We start from the raw sequence: 15,299 nt of genomic DNA, 5'->3' as shown, positions 1-15,299 counted from the left end.
AGGATATTTACATAGCTCCATTTTTTCTCTCAGGACACTCTTTACAAACAGGTGGGCCTCCTGAGAAGGGCAAACTAGTTCTTGTTGTCTATTAGCATGGTGAACTCCTTAGTCCAGAGCAAGATTCATCCCCTGTATAAGCATAGGTCAAAGTCATGAGTGTGGATGGTCACTTAAGCTTGTGTATAATTTTTTATCCTGAGTTTTATATGGGATGCATTAAGAAGAATTTTGCATGATCAAGGCTTACTCATGAAAGTCTTCCATGCTTTATTAAAATGCTTCTTTATTGAAATAATAGAGCACTGTGAAGTAAAAACGCAAAAATTACAGCCTTGATTTATTCATAACAACCACAGATACTAGACATTGCCTAAAATTACCCATGTACATCTGATGGCTTGCATAGATAATTACAGGTATTCTGGCAGAATAAGCACTAATTTTTTATCACAGAATTCCTCAGCTAGTTATTACCTAGAAAAGAAAAGAGTTCTCTGTGTATCTTAGGTGAGCAGATGTTTGGCTGTTCTATGACAAGGAGATCTTGACAGTTTAAGTATACAGCTGGCTGACACTCAGCTCTTTAATAATCATTTAAATGTGTTTGATCCTCTCTGAAACTACAAACTACAGGTATAGCAGGATTATGAGCAAAAAAATTTTTTTTGCTCTTGAGAACTTCTCATGTTGCCACCTTTTTAATAGCCTGAAAACCCAGCTAGAAGCACACTCCATAGCTACATGTGTTAAAAGACATTCTTAATATTCAACTTTCTATTATTTTGAGAGTCCCTCTCTGCAGATGTCTCCAGAAATTTCACAGTGCTACATTTGCAGTGAAAGATGCAACAATAGCATGTTGCCTTCCAAAAGATGACTCCTGGTACACTCTTACTCAGTAATATGCACACAAAATTAATTAAACTTGTTAAAACAGTAACTCACTTTTGAGAATGAATAGAACAAAATAAAATGACAGAAGAGTAATTTCACAGAGCAAATCTTTGGTGGTGGAGAAAAATGTTCTTGCATGTCTTTACTGACATAGAATCTTCAGTGAAAGTGAAAAGTAAATCTTTCTCTACCCACAGGCAGTTCTGTCTCCTGAGAAAAGATTCAGTTTACTAATGCACTGTATACTTACATGGACATATGGTGTTATATTTGCATATATTCCAAAGTGTTTGTTTGTATCATTAGAAAAAAGTATAGACAGAGTGGGTCTGAAGACCTCTTATTTTCCTTAGGTGAAAACGTCTTATTTTCCTACAGTTTTATTGAGTGATCTCCAGTACCTCACTTAATATCTCTGTCTCTTTACTCCCATCTGTGGAAAAAGGTGACATTTCACCTACAACACTTTTGGTGAAATAGGTATAAATGCACTTACAGTTTAGAGATCCTCAAAAAAATCTGCTGATTAGATCACTAAGATGACAAAAAGTAGGCAAAAGGCTCATTTTGAAAAAAATCTTAAAGCTCTATAGAGTCTAATGGGGAAAAAAATCATATTTTCTTTTAAGCTGTCAGGAAGGTGTGCCAAATCACAGCAATTAATTTTTCTCACACACGCCTACATGCAATGCTGATGTATTCACAGCCTGATGCTGTTAGCATGCATTTGATCAAATTTGATGACCATTTGAATAGCATGGCCCAAACTTTTGTTTTAAAGTGGCAATGCTTTAATAAAGAAGTCTGTATTATAAACTTAGGTGGATATAATGTCTTCATTTTTTGCTGGCTAGAGGCAAAACCTTTTTCAACTTTTTTCTTCTTTTTTTTTTCTTTTTTTACTAGCAAAGTTCTGAGGTATGAGCAGTCAAACTAGTAAACCTGCTTTTGCAAGTGTAGTTGGTTTCACTTGGAGAAATGGCAGTAGCACTTTCCAGCACAGAACTGCTAAAAGCTTTTCCCACTGGAGGCCTGCCCAAGAAGACAGACAAATTCAGTGCCTTCCATCAATACCAGGAAATGCTGCAGTTTTATTTGGTTTGGAGTAGGAGGTGTGCTGGACTATGGCTCTGTAGCTCTTTTGAAACATGTGATATTGACACAGAATCCAAAGAAAGAAACTTTTCTTACACCATAATCATTTTAATGGCTTTGCAGAATGGTGGAAGCATTCCTCTACAGATCCAGTTGATTCAGAACAGTCCTTCAAAGGAAAGGAATCCTAGCATTTGCTGTATCTTCATGACAGGAGTTTTTTTGTCTCTTATCGTAGTCTCTTTGTGACGTCAACCAGGCACATAATATACCACCGTCACAGTCCACACTTTATTTATGTATGCCAGAACATGGGAGCTCATCTGTTCCTGTGGTTATCTGTTTGGCATATCCTGCAGCAGCATGGTAGAAAAGAGAATGAAACAATAAATACACCTCTTGCCAAACTGATGTAAGGCCAGACCAGTTTAACACATGTAGAGCTACAGAGAAGAATATTTCTTGTACTCTCAACCACTCCCAGGAATAACACCGAGTGTAACAACCAGAATTGTTCTATTTGCATTGGATTATTTCAAACCCAGTGGCAAAAATTTCCTAAGAAGATCAGAAGGAATCAGCAGCAGAAATATTCTGTACCAGAATATTTTCCTTTATTGTGCAGTTGTTTGTATCTGAAACAACTGCATTAATTAAGCTAGCACATGAAAACTGGAGAAACAGACTGTTCACAAGATGATATATTTGCTGGCAGCTCCAGGGTCCTAGAAATGTTTGTGTTTATAAACACATGTGCTTGTCATAGATCACTCCTGTGTAATGAAGCAAGCAGTACACAGTGCTGTAGAAACTTAAAATGTGCCAAGATGAAGGAAACAGTAACAATGCACAAGCACAAAATTAGTCACACAGAATATTACCAAAAAATACCAGCTGGAAACTTAAATATGAATCTTTTTTATTTAATACTAATAATAACTTCTGGTTTTATCACCAGATTTTATCTAGTGATTTATCACCACTTGCTACCATTTATGAATACAGATTACCTCAGTTATAATGAATGCTGATGACAGAAGTAATTCTGAAATGTAGGCTCTGTATGCAAAGATCACTATAAAATTGTATCACATTCAGAACAAGGCAACTTCTGTCACAGATTCTACTCCACTTGTAGGTGGTATTGACAAAATTGTTAATAATAATACAGTAAAAACAGAGATGCTTGGTAAACTTTCTTGTTCTATATTTGAGAGATGTCAAATGATGTGAGTAGTAACATCCCTATTACACTAGTAATTTGTAAGGATGCTAAACAGCAACCAACAAAGCTGTATTTTTTTTTATTTGGAAGAACAGACAGCTTTCATCCTAAACTTTGAACTTGTCTGGTCAAAAAGACAAATAAAATGAGGAAAATCTCACCACCCCCCATTCTCCCCCAACAGCTCATGTTTATGTTTCTCTTTTACTTCAAAGTCATTTGTCCTTCCAAAGCCTCTTTTTTCCTACTTCTGCCACTCTGTTCTTTCAAACTGGGACTTTTTCAGTCCAAACATCCCATTTCCCCACCTCTAACCAAGAAGCCTCTCTGAGTGCCCTCCTTCTCCAACCAAAGCCCACCACAGACTTTCTTTGCTGTGCTTCATACATTCTTCCCTCTCAGGTGGGAAGCACCCACAGCAAAGTGCTATGGGCCTTTGTTGGACTACGGCTGACTTGATGCTCATTCCGTTAGACTGACATGTCATAAAATTAACCATATTTTTAAAGTACCCATAGATGGACAACCTACTTCCCTGTGGTGGATTTTCAATTATCAAGTTTTAAACGAAGTCTGAATGGGCTTTTCACTGGAGGTATCCTCTGTTCAGTCAAAAGATAATTCAGAGGTCTGAACACATACTATCTGAAGATATTCTTGAATTTTTTAATAGAGTTTTGTTTGACCACTGATTTTTGAAGAGCTGGTCATCCTCAGTGGGTTGTTGTCAAAGTCAATGATAGCAAATACCTATGGTCACTTGAAGGAAACTTAAATGTACAAAACAGTGTTTCCAAAAAAACTGCTTTTGATATGGTACATCGCTTGAAAGAGCTTCACTACCTTACAAACTCTTACTGAAATACTTGTAGCAGAGATTCAAAATGTTTTTCCCAGCAGAATGAAAGTTCCGTACATGTGTCACTGTTCCATAGGAGATATGAGAATAATCTCCTAAAACCATCTGATTACTTTCCAGTCTAGTATTTTTTATTATAGGTATATACAAAAAACTGGATGATCGTTGCCTGTCTGTGTTGGATGTCTTAACATTTAGCACTTCTACAGCTTTATGGTTTATAAGCACTGTATAAGTATTATCTAACCATTAAATAATCATTCTAGATTTGAGCAGACTTTGTTTCTTCCTTTGTGAATCTTTTAACAGACACTTTTTCCTCTTAAAATCAGTAGCATAAGTTTTACTTAAGATTTGGCATTTTAGAGTTTTTTCAGGACTTCATGTTATGCATTGGCAAGATGGAGAAAAGCAGTAACTTGGATTTTTATTATTGTGTAGGTATAAGCTCAAATACTTGTACGTATTTGATGCAGTTTTCCTGAAGATGATTTAGCTTTCAACAGTGACCTCTTCTGGTATGCATGGGTAGCTGTCCATACCGAACATAACTGTACTGAAGCTCCCGTTTCTAATATTAAATACTTTGCTTATAAAAATTGTTACTTTTCAGTCATGATCTCACAGCTGTGAGTGGAGAAAGGAGTCTGCCATGAACTCTCATCTTCCTTCATCGCCTTCCTTCAATTTGCTTTATTAAGGCATCTCTGAGAACTCCTGAGCCTTTTAAAAAACAAATGTCACTTAGGAAAGATCAGTTCTTCATAGCAGAGGTGCATTACTCAAAGAATATGAATCGATGCTCATATCTGTGCCAAATATAGAAGAAACTATAAGTCTTTGGCAATAATACTTGCCAAACAATTCATCATTTTCTTTCTGGACATGAAATACTGAAACTTCTATTCTTGTAGATTCATTCCTCCCACCCCCACTTTTGTTTCGTTCTTTCTTAATTATGAACTTTAATTAAAAGTTTCTGGGTTCCTTTCAGGGCCATTTGATTGTGATGATCTGTGTTGCACAGATTTCATACTCTACTCCTGCTCTGAGATATTCTCCATTGATTTAACAGGCAAGAAGCATGCTTTTTAAGCAGGTGGTTTCTAATTCCACTATTGCAATGGCATTCTAAACGAACATAATAAGCAACACAGTCAGAAATTAAAATCCTGGGTAGATTCATCATTGCCATAGTCTTCATTTTTGCAGATTGTTAACTTGTCTCCTAAGCATGTCACCATATCATTTCACTTCACAAGTGTTTAAAATTTGTGTCGTATTAGATGAAAATTCTGTTGTTTCTTCTGGAGTTGTATGAGACATTCTGTCACATGCCTTTGAAAAGTGGCAACATTTTTTCTCTAGGATAGCTTTGCTTCTCTAGGCCTTTGCTGGCATTTTGTTTCAATTTTTGGTTGGGTGGTTGGTAGGTTGGAGGGGAGGGGCGGGTAGCATCTAATTAGGTATGTTTCTAATGTGAACACTTTATAGCTTGTAATACTGTGGAGCCTCTTTTTCTTTTACTCACTGGAATACACTTGTAAACTCACAGATCTTAACAGGACCTGGAATTAATTTAGTCTATTCCCTTGCTCCAAAGCTGAAGCAGCAACACCAGAGTCATTCCTGACAGGTGTTCTTGCAGACCTCCAGTGGCAGATTCCCCAGCCTCCCTAGGTAGTCCATTCCTGTGCTCCAATAAGTTGGAAATAATTTCCTTCTGTCTAAGCAGGTTATCTGTTAATGCTCTTTAATGCCATCACCCTGTTATCTTGTTCTTCCCGAATTCAGAGAGCAGGTATTTCCATGATACTATGTACATGTAAGTGACATCAGTACACTGACCTCAAGTGACTATAGTCTCAGAAGTGACTATACTCATAAAGTAGTCTCAGAATCAACTGAGGGTGAGGCTGTGCTGGAGTACCTCCTGCATCAGCTGCCATAGCACTCCAAACTTCATGTAGTGGTTATTATAACCACACAACTGGGAGATGAGGGAGTCAGTCCACAGAGTGCATGACAAACATAACAAGTACCCTTTCGATTGTACGGTGGGAGTTCATTGCCCTCTTGCAAGTATGTGGGTCGGTAAATACAGAAAGAGCAGTGACACACAAAGGATTAATGTGTGTTAATGTCCTTAAATTCAGGTCCTTTAGTACTTCTGTCTTTTCCTTTCCTGGTTGTTGTACCAAGCCAGGAAGATATTGAAGGTTTTTCTGCTTGCTCTTTTTCCTCTGTTTCTGTTGTGGTTGTCAGACCAAGTTTCCTGGGTCCAGACAGACATACTTCTGTGACAGCTACTAGCAAAGGCTACAAGCGCAGCCAAATGTGTTCAGCAGGAACAGAAAGACATCATGGCTTTGTGGCAAGTCAGTGCATCCAGGAAGCAGTGAGCAGTGAGCACATCTCTGATGGATGAATCTTTTAACTGGGGCTCAGGAGGAAGATGCTAATCAGTAACATTGTATAACACCCTCAACAGAAGTTGCTAGTAGGGATGGGAAATGAAATACGGGAAACCAATGACTGGGCGAGAGTAGACTCAAATGATGCTCTCAGAAACGAGGGATGAGAGAGGACAGGACGGGATGGACAGGATGGGATAGGAAACAAAGACCTCCTGATAGTAGTAAACCAAATAGACAGGTAGACTATGTAACCTGCCTGTTCAGAATCCCATTAAGAGCAACTTGTTTGAAGCTAGTGGGAAACAAACTTTCCTGTTTTCTTAGACTTTTACCGGTATAGAGATGGTTGTTCATACATTACATGCATTACAATAAAGAGGTTAAGAATATGGGACTGACTAGCTTCCCATTTTTCTGTTACTGCAGGATTAGCTTTTCCCCAGCCTTTTTCAGGACCTGATTTCTCTGCTGGAAAATACAAAGAACAGATCTCCCAAGGATCCTACTAAGAACATCCAACTGCTGTCAAAGGGTGTTACGTAACTGCTGCATAATAGATCAACATGGACTGCTTGCCATCTCTTGAAGCTTATTTCATGACAAAAGGCATGTGAGATTGTTTGAAATACTGCAAAATTCTGCTGATATATATCTTAATATACATCCTCCATGCACATCTGCTAAAACTTTCCCAAAAGCTAAGTATCCTAAGGTTTGAGAAGGGCATGAGCAGTCCTCAGAGCATTATTGAAGAGGCTTATGGTATCACCAGAGCCCCAAGAGTTCTGTTTTAAAATGGGCTTGTTTGTTCTTGAAGCCCAGTGACTTCAAGGTTCAGGATATTTTTTTCTCTGCTTTCCTTTAAAAGGGCACTAAAATGTTTCATTAAAAAAGAAAGCAGAAAAATAACCAGAAGAAATCAGATGGGGTGTGACAAGCAGAAAATTCTTATAAAAGTTACAATAAGTTTGAAACAGTCAAATGTTACAAATTGGATATGATTTGTAATTGTAATATCTTTTCTGGGTTTTATTGCTAAATGTATGAAGATATTCTTATTCTGTTTCCTTCTCAAAGTCATGGCATTAGATTTTGGAGCATAAAAACCTTTAACAGAAAATCTCTGGAGAACAACTACTGCCATAGAATTTTGTATTGTTGTATTTCCATAAACAAAAGGCAAAAGGCATGAAGCCCAATCGTGGGAATTTGAATTAGAGTTAGCTTTCAAAAATCCTTGCCTTCAGGGTCTTTGAACCTGTCAGTGAAGAGTTTTCTATCAAAAACAAAAAATAATACTATCTAAAGAAAAAAAAATCCTAAATACTGTACAGATTTTTCCACTGCTGCATTTCAGGGTCCTCCTGATCCTACCACAACATTTGTTGCAGCCACAAAAATATGACAAATAGGTGATGATTGTTCTCTAGGGATATTCTGTGAGCATCCCTTTAGAGAACTACAATTTAAGGTGAACTGTAAACATGAAAAAAATCCTTCTTGTAAGTGCTAACCACAATACTTCATGTGCCCAGCACCATTAACACTCAGCCAGCCAAATGAGAAGTGAAACTCAGATGACATTATGTAATTACATTTTACCAGCACTCTCATTTTTCTCTGTATAAAAAGAACATTGAAATTCTTATACACTCAACAGGTCTATAGGAGTTTCCACTCCAAAGGAGACTTAGCTTTAAAGCACTGCAAATCAGAATCTTTCCACTCTTTTTTGAGTTTTTGCTCTGATTGTTAGAAGATGTATTATACTTCTTGCTTTTGATTTTTTTTTTCTCCATCAGTCTGCAGTAGAACACAGTGAGCTTAAGAAGAATCCTTCTAGCTAGCTGATCAGTCACTGGCAGCCAGAACTTTTACAGGTGAATCCATTTAATCAAGTTATCTAAAATTATGATATTTAGGGAGCTTTGCAGTAATGGGAAACAGATTTGCAACAGCTTCTCATGCTATTCTTTAGTTTGTAAGAGCACACTAACTGAGCTCAAGGAAGGAATACAGTGAAAAAGAAATGTCACTTCAGTGACTAACTCAGGATTTAAGTGTGTACTCAGACACAGTATGAACAGTGCATGACACTAGGTCTAAGCAGCAAAGAAGTCTGCTCAAAGTTTATCATATTCTTAACTGATAGCCTGAAGAAGGGTCATCTGCAGATACAGTGCTGATTTAGTGCTTTAGGTGCTGGTCTGCAAGCTGCCATATTCTGTAAACATATAGATCATTCATAGAAGTTTAAAGGCTTGTTTTCAAATCAAACACATCTGGTAGACTTTCTTCTTTCTTTATAGAATCACAGAATAGTTGGGGTTGGAAGGGGCCTCCAGATTACCTGGCCCAAGGCCCTGCTCAAGCACAATCAGCTACAGCATGTTGCCAAGGACCATGTCCACTCAGGTCTGGAATATCTCCAAGGATGGAGACTCCACAGCCTCTCTGGACATCCTGTTCCAGTGCTCAGTCACCTGCACAGTAAAGAAGTAAAGTGTTTGCTTATGTTCAGGTGGAATTTCCTGTGTTTCCATTTGTGCCCTTTGACTCTTGCCCTGTCACTGTGCACCGCCAAGAAGAGTCTGACCTTGTCCTCCTGACATCCTCCCACTGGGGGTTACTTCACATGGATAAGAATCCCCCCAAGCCTTCTCTTCTCCAAGCTGAACAGGCCCAGCTTTCTCAGCCCCTCCTCGAATGAGAGTTGCTCCGGTCCCTTAATCATCTTCGAGGCCCTTCACTGGACTTGCTTCAGCAGGTCCACATCTCTTTTGTACTAGGGAGTCCAGCACCAGACACAGCAATCCAGATGTGGCCTCACCAGGGCTGATGAACAGAGGTGGAGGACCACCTCCCTCAACCTGCTGGCAATACTCCACCTAATGCAGCCCAGGATATCAGGAGCTTTCTTTGCCACAAGGGCACATTGCTGGCCCATGTTCAAATTGTTGTCTACCAGGACCCCCACATCTTTCTCTGAAAAGCTTTTTTCAGCTGGTTGGCCCCTACCGTCTACAGGTGTGGGAGGGTTATTCCTGCCCAGGTGCAGCACTTGGCATTTCCCTTTGTTGAACTTCATGACGTTCCTCTCTGCCCATTTCTCCTGGGTGTTGAGGTCCCTCTGAGTAGCAGAAAACTATCTGGTATATCAGCTACTTCTCCCAGTTTTGTATCATCTGTGAGCTTGCTGAGGGTGCATTCAGTCCTATCATCCAGGTCTTTAATGAAGATGTTAAACTGTATCAACACCTGGAGGACACCACTCATCACTGGTTTCCAGCTGGATTTCCTGCCACTGGTCACAACTCTCTGAGCCTGGCAGTTCAGATAATTTTCAGTCCAATTCACTGACCTCTTATCTAGGCTGTACTTCATCTGTTTGTCTAAGAGGATGTTATGGTAGACAGTGGCAAAAGCCTGTCTAAAGTCAGGGCACACAATATCCAAAGCTCTTCCTTCACCCACCAAGCCAATCATCTCATCGCAGAAGATATCATGTTGATTAAGCATCATTTCCCCTTCATAAATCCATGATGACTTCTCGCAATCACATTCCAGTCCTTCACATGTCTGGAATAGTATCCAGGATTAGTTGCTCCATCATCATCCTTGAGATTAAGGTGAGGCTGACCAGCCTGTAGTTCCCTAGATCCTCTTTCTTACCTTTCTTAAAAGAAAGGGTGGAATTTGCTTTTTTCCAGTCCTCAGGAATGTCTCCTCATTGCCATGACCTTTCAAAGATAATTGAGAGTAGCTTTGCAATATCATTGGCCAGTTCCCTCAGCACTTATGAGTGCATTCCATCAGGGCCCATGGCCTTGTGTATGTCCAGTTTATTTAAGTGTTCCATAACCTGATCCTCCCACAGTGCAGGTAAGTCTTCGTTGCTCGATACTTCCCCTCTGCAGCCTTGGTCTCCCAAAGAGACAAGAGAAAAAGTCTCTTTGTCTAAAGAGACAAAGTCTTACCAGTAAAGACTGAGGCAAAGATGGCATGCTTATGGCATCTGCCTATTTTTACCCGTTTTTAATCTCTCTTAGTACTACAGTTGTCATTGCTGTAGCGAGATCACGTGCCTGTTTTTACAACCCTTGTGCAGGCGGTCTTCTGTAATGTTCACCAAGCAAAAAAGCCCTCTCTCCCTGTACCTGCCCAATATTAGCACTCCAAGGTGCACGAAGGTATCGGTCCATTTGGCCTGTCTTCTGCACCCTGACACTGAACCACTGAACCTTGACAGCTCCATTTCCATAGTCTTCTGCAACTTTGCATGCGTTGTAATATGCACTGATGGAATAATAACCATTCCTTGAAGCTGACTGTGGATTTCACTTGAGGCATGGGTAAGACCAAAACCACCTGCCTGCCTGTGTGAAAGCAAGAAGTTTGGGACAGGATTATGCCAGAACTTGTAAAGGAACACTATGTTGCTCTTTGACATACACTGGCTGTTGCATGAAATCCTTCTGTTCAGGGATTAAATCTGTTCCTTCCAAAAAAACTGAAAGACTCTTACCAAATCCATGGATTCAAAAGTCACAGCTTTCTTGTACTCTTCTGGCCACCAATGTGCATCTTTATTGCTCTTCCTTGCACCCTTCCAATTTGTATTAACCTTTTCCAAACTATGTGATGGAGAACTAGTCTTATGCAAGAGGACTGAGTAAACACAGGGGAAGGATTTAAGCTAATGGACAATGCTGCATGCTGTTATGCCAGTCTGTTTGTGGACTTGGGTTAGAAACCATCCCCACTCCTTTTTTTTTTCTCTCAGATGAAAGACTTCAGTCTGCTGCATAGTTTTGCAGCAGGTGGCCAATGCAGAAAATGGAACAATGATGGAATTAAAAGATTAAGCCAATATCCTGCTATTAAGTCATCCTGTGAATCAAATCTACATTACATTGGAATAAAATATAGTGACGATCCGTGTAATTTTGTAACCCTGTTGCATTTTCAGTGTGTACCATCCTTCCGCTCTAGTGCATCTGGGATGGCCAGCCATTCTGACCTTATGTTACCTACCAAAATCTTCATATGACAAAGAGTTACACAGCATGTAGCCCAGAGTGAAGAGAACTCATAGACAGGAGATGACAATTGTTCTCTTTAGCTTCCATTGTTCCTCTGAAGTATATGACTGGGCTGGGCATGTAAAGAAACTCTGAAGTGGCCTGAGTGCTGGCCTCAGATATTCAGGGGTTGAGGTCATTTATGTGATGTTCCAAGATGGGAACATTTTTCTCAAAAAATTTGTGGTTCAAGAGATGCCCTATAGCAATAAATCTAACACAGGGTTTAAAAATGATTGTGTTACTTATATAACTGCACATAATAGCGCCAGCTGATCAAAGATTTCCAAATACTTTTTAAAGTGCTACCTAATTCACAGTAGCGTTTTGAAACAGATGGTGTTTCATTTACATTTGAACCAAGCAGCAGCCCGTACAGGTGTGGTACCATATATAGCACCTACAGCTCTCATTGTCCTCTGGTGCCCCAGAGTGTTCCCATACTTCTTCAGTCAACAGAATAATTCAGACAGGGCTATAGTGAAGCAAAGCCATGAGCAGAACAGTGTTCTAGCTCCCTGTGGGGCTGGTAGTATTGTGCCATGTACACTGTTTCATGTAGTGATGGCAAAGGTGGTTCTTGGTTTAGCCTGGTTAATGGTATACTCACTGTAGAAATGTCACAAACAGAAGCGTAGATTTACCCACAGGTGTATAATTTGTATCTCAGAGAAGACAAATGGTACCTTGCTGCTCAGAAAGAACAATGTGTGCTGAAGAAGCAAACCATTTAACTGTTAACAAGCTCATTGGAATTGTCCTAAAAACAGATCAAATCCATGTCCATCAATATCTGACTAATTATTGGACAAGATTGTCTTTTTTTTCTAGTGTTTATCTGTAAATGTCCCCTGTTCTCATGTGTTTGCTGTTTCTTGCTACAGATGATATAGTAATACTTCATTTACATATAGATTAAAAATTACCTTGGAGTTTCTTTACACTTTTAATGGAACACCATATGGAGGTACAGGTTCCATTAGGCCTGTGTCATATTAAATCTTAGAACTTAGAAATCTTGGGGGTCAGGTTTGTTGAGTCACTATCACAAGTGGACTTTGGAAAACTGCCATTTTTATAGCAGTTAAGGTACGAAGTAATATTCCAGACTCTAAGAGCCAGTTTTCAACTGTTCCTCTTTACTTTGGGGTTTGTTTGTTTGTTTTTAAATAGGCTTAGTCTGATGGCCAAAAATTAATCAGTTTGATCTTGTGCCTTGTTGCATGAGCTTAAGCACATTTTCAGAATCTTTTATCTGCCCTTTCTGATCTTCAGATTTGTTAGCCTAACCTGCCTTCAGAGCCGGCTTCATGGAAATAGTCCTCTCTCTCTATTCACTTTGTATCCTGATACTGTTTTCTTGATCAGAACATTTCACCTTGATCCATACAGGAAGTTAGTCACTGATGAGCGCACGCTCATGAGTGCATAAGCCTGCCATAGATAGATTCCCAGTGTAACTTGGATAAGGAACACTTTGTTTTCCAAAGTTATGCATGAGTTGAACCCCCAACTGTCACAAAGTCTTCAGCAATGGCTCCCTGCATAGTGAACAAGAACTAGAGAAAAATACAAAAAATAACACACTGTTATGTAAATGAATAAAATAGCCCTTTTTTCTTAAATCCATATAAGAAATTATTAAACTTTTCTACAGTAATTTACTGAGGTCTTCAGATCCTTCTACCATGTATTAAGCTTCATTATTATAAAATATTACATAAATTTTATCTTGACTGCTTATTTTCAGTTTAATGATAATAATAAAGGGACCAATTGCTGAGACTTAGACAGGTATACATAGTGTTCTTAAACTTACTAATTTTCTTTATGCTCCAAGTATTATTCCAATTTCATAGTCAGCTGAAATATGTCTTCAGTGATCTTTTTTCTGTGCTTTCTTAAAAGGGGATTATGCACATTTTCCCTTTCTGAAGAATCTTCCAAGTGGAGCATTAATTTAGTCTTTGTAATATATCCTGGCAGGTGGCTGCTTTGTCAGAACAGAGAGCTGAGGCCCAGAGTCACCACAAGGCATGCAGCAGCAACCAGCTCCTGACAAGGACCAGCCTACTGTACTCGAGCACAAGAGCAGTGCGACAGTGGCCAGAGCCAGCCCAGTGTCCAGTGGTCACCAGATGAGCCTACAGTTACACGGCAAGTCCAAGGGCAAGTCAGGACATCAGTCCACAGGATAGGGGCAGGATGAGGATCACTGGGGTCCGTGCAGGACACAAGTATCATAGTTCAAGTGAGGCCTGGGATGAGGGCCTGAGCTTAAATTTAGCTCCTGAACAAAGAGAGAGGCCCCTTTCAATACACTTTTTCATACAGCTCTTTCCCGGCCCTTTGATCCCAGGTCCCACAGCTCATGTCAGAGCTGGCCTTGAGCACAGGCAGCCAAACCCCTAGGAGCAGGGGAAAGATTGCATAGCCTCTTGATACACCCAGGGCCTGGCTTATTGGCTGGTATTTTGTTACATTAAGGCCTTGTGCTATGTTCTATTTTAGTATAGAGGTGCAAGTGAGTGTCAGTGGACTTGCTGCCATTTTCACTCTTCTGTAACTGTAAGTCTAGGCTGCAATAGCTTTGAAGTGAAAGAAGGATACACATAATCTTCGCAAAAACAAAAACACAAAATGCAGATTTTAGCTTGTCTGATTGTACAACCTTCTAGCCCTGGTTGAGTACCCATAGTTTAATGCTTCATCTAACTTTTTTTTTTTATGAAATGCTACCTCTTCCCCAGTTAGACCAAGTGTAGGACAATGGGTGATTAAAAAGAAATATCGTCAAACTAAACTGTTCAGTATTGTGTTAGAAAAAGGCAGTATCTAAGACTCCAGGGAAGAGCAGCTTTAAGGGTTGGTCCATGTTCCTTGACAAGAATGCCTTTTAAGAGGGTCATATAATAGGTAGTATGTGTAACAAGCATAAGGTAAGTTTACAGCATCCTTAAATCCCAGGGCATCAACTAAGTCTTAAAGCTTGCAGCCCTTGCGCTGATTCTCATTTGGAGAAGTCCATCTACAACTGAGTAGTTTGAAATCATTGGGCTATATCAAATAAGGAGACAGAAGATGTATTAATGAAAAAGCACATCACAGTCATGAAATGACGCTGTCAAGGGCTCTCCAAGCTCACAGAGTGGTAGCACTGAGAGCTCACTTCGTATTAATGGGGTGCTTGAAGTAGGATCACCTTTGCAGGAGGCAGAAATAATGGCAGCATAACCCTAGCTCATCTCCACTCTGAAGATACACATACACATACACAGAACAGCTCTCATGCACACTCTCTTCCCACTTCTGAATCAGCAATAACCTCATGTATCTTGGCTGACAGAACAAATATATTCTCCCACTACAGCCTCCCCAGCTTTCTCAAGTATAGCACTATGTTAGCTGCTAACAGCAGCTACATAGCACCACAGCACAGAGTAATGGAAAGGTATTAAATGGCTTTCATAAAAAAATTGCTGTTATCTGTTGTTATAGATCATAAACACACTGGAGGAAAAAAGGGGCAAGAATCTAACACAAAATACAAGTTATGCAAAAGGATGGGGTCACTTATACTCCACACTCTTTCTCTCTTTCTCTGCAACATGGAAGGTATAATAAAGAATTACATCCTACCCCTTCAACACAGCACTGAAAACCTAACTTACATGAAAAGGTGATGTGCAAGGCCAGATTACTAGTTTCATTAAAATCCTCCCACA

At 39.6% G+C, this 15,299-nt stretch overlaps 1 long non-coding RNA gene across 1 annotated transcript in view; it reads right to left on the bottom strand.

The window, feature by feature from the left end:
• Positions 1–275: 275 nt before the first annotated feature.
• Positions 276–15,299, bottom strand: part of LOC135325001 (uncharacterized) — a 30,525-nt gene continuing 15,501 nt past the window's right edge. The window contains exon 3 of the long non-coding RNA XR_010386232.1: positions 276–2,345. This is a non-coding gene — a long non-coding RNA (uncharacterized LOC135325001). The remainder of the gene's footprint in view (positions 2,346–15,299) is intronic.

This window comes from Dromaius novaehollandiae, chromosome Z, assembly GCF_036370855.1.
Source record: "Dromaius novaehollandiae isolate bDroNov1 chromosome Z, bDroNov1.hap1, whole genome shotgun sequence".
In the NCBI taxonomy this organism is placed as follows: Eukaryota; Metazoa; Chordata; class Aves; order Casuariiformes; family Dromaiidae; genus Dromaius; species Dromaius novaehollandiae.
Note: the sequence above shows the minus strand (reverse complement) of the source record. Positions and strands in the feature narration are given on the sequence as shown.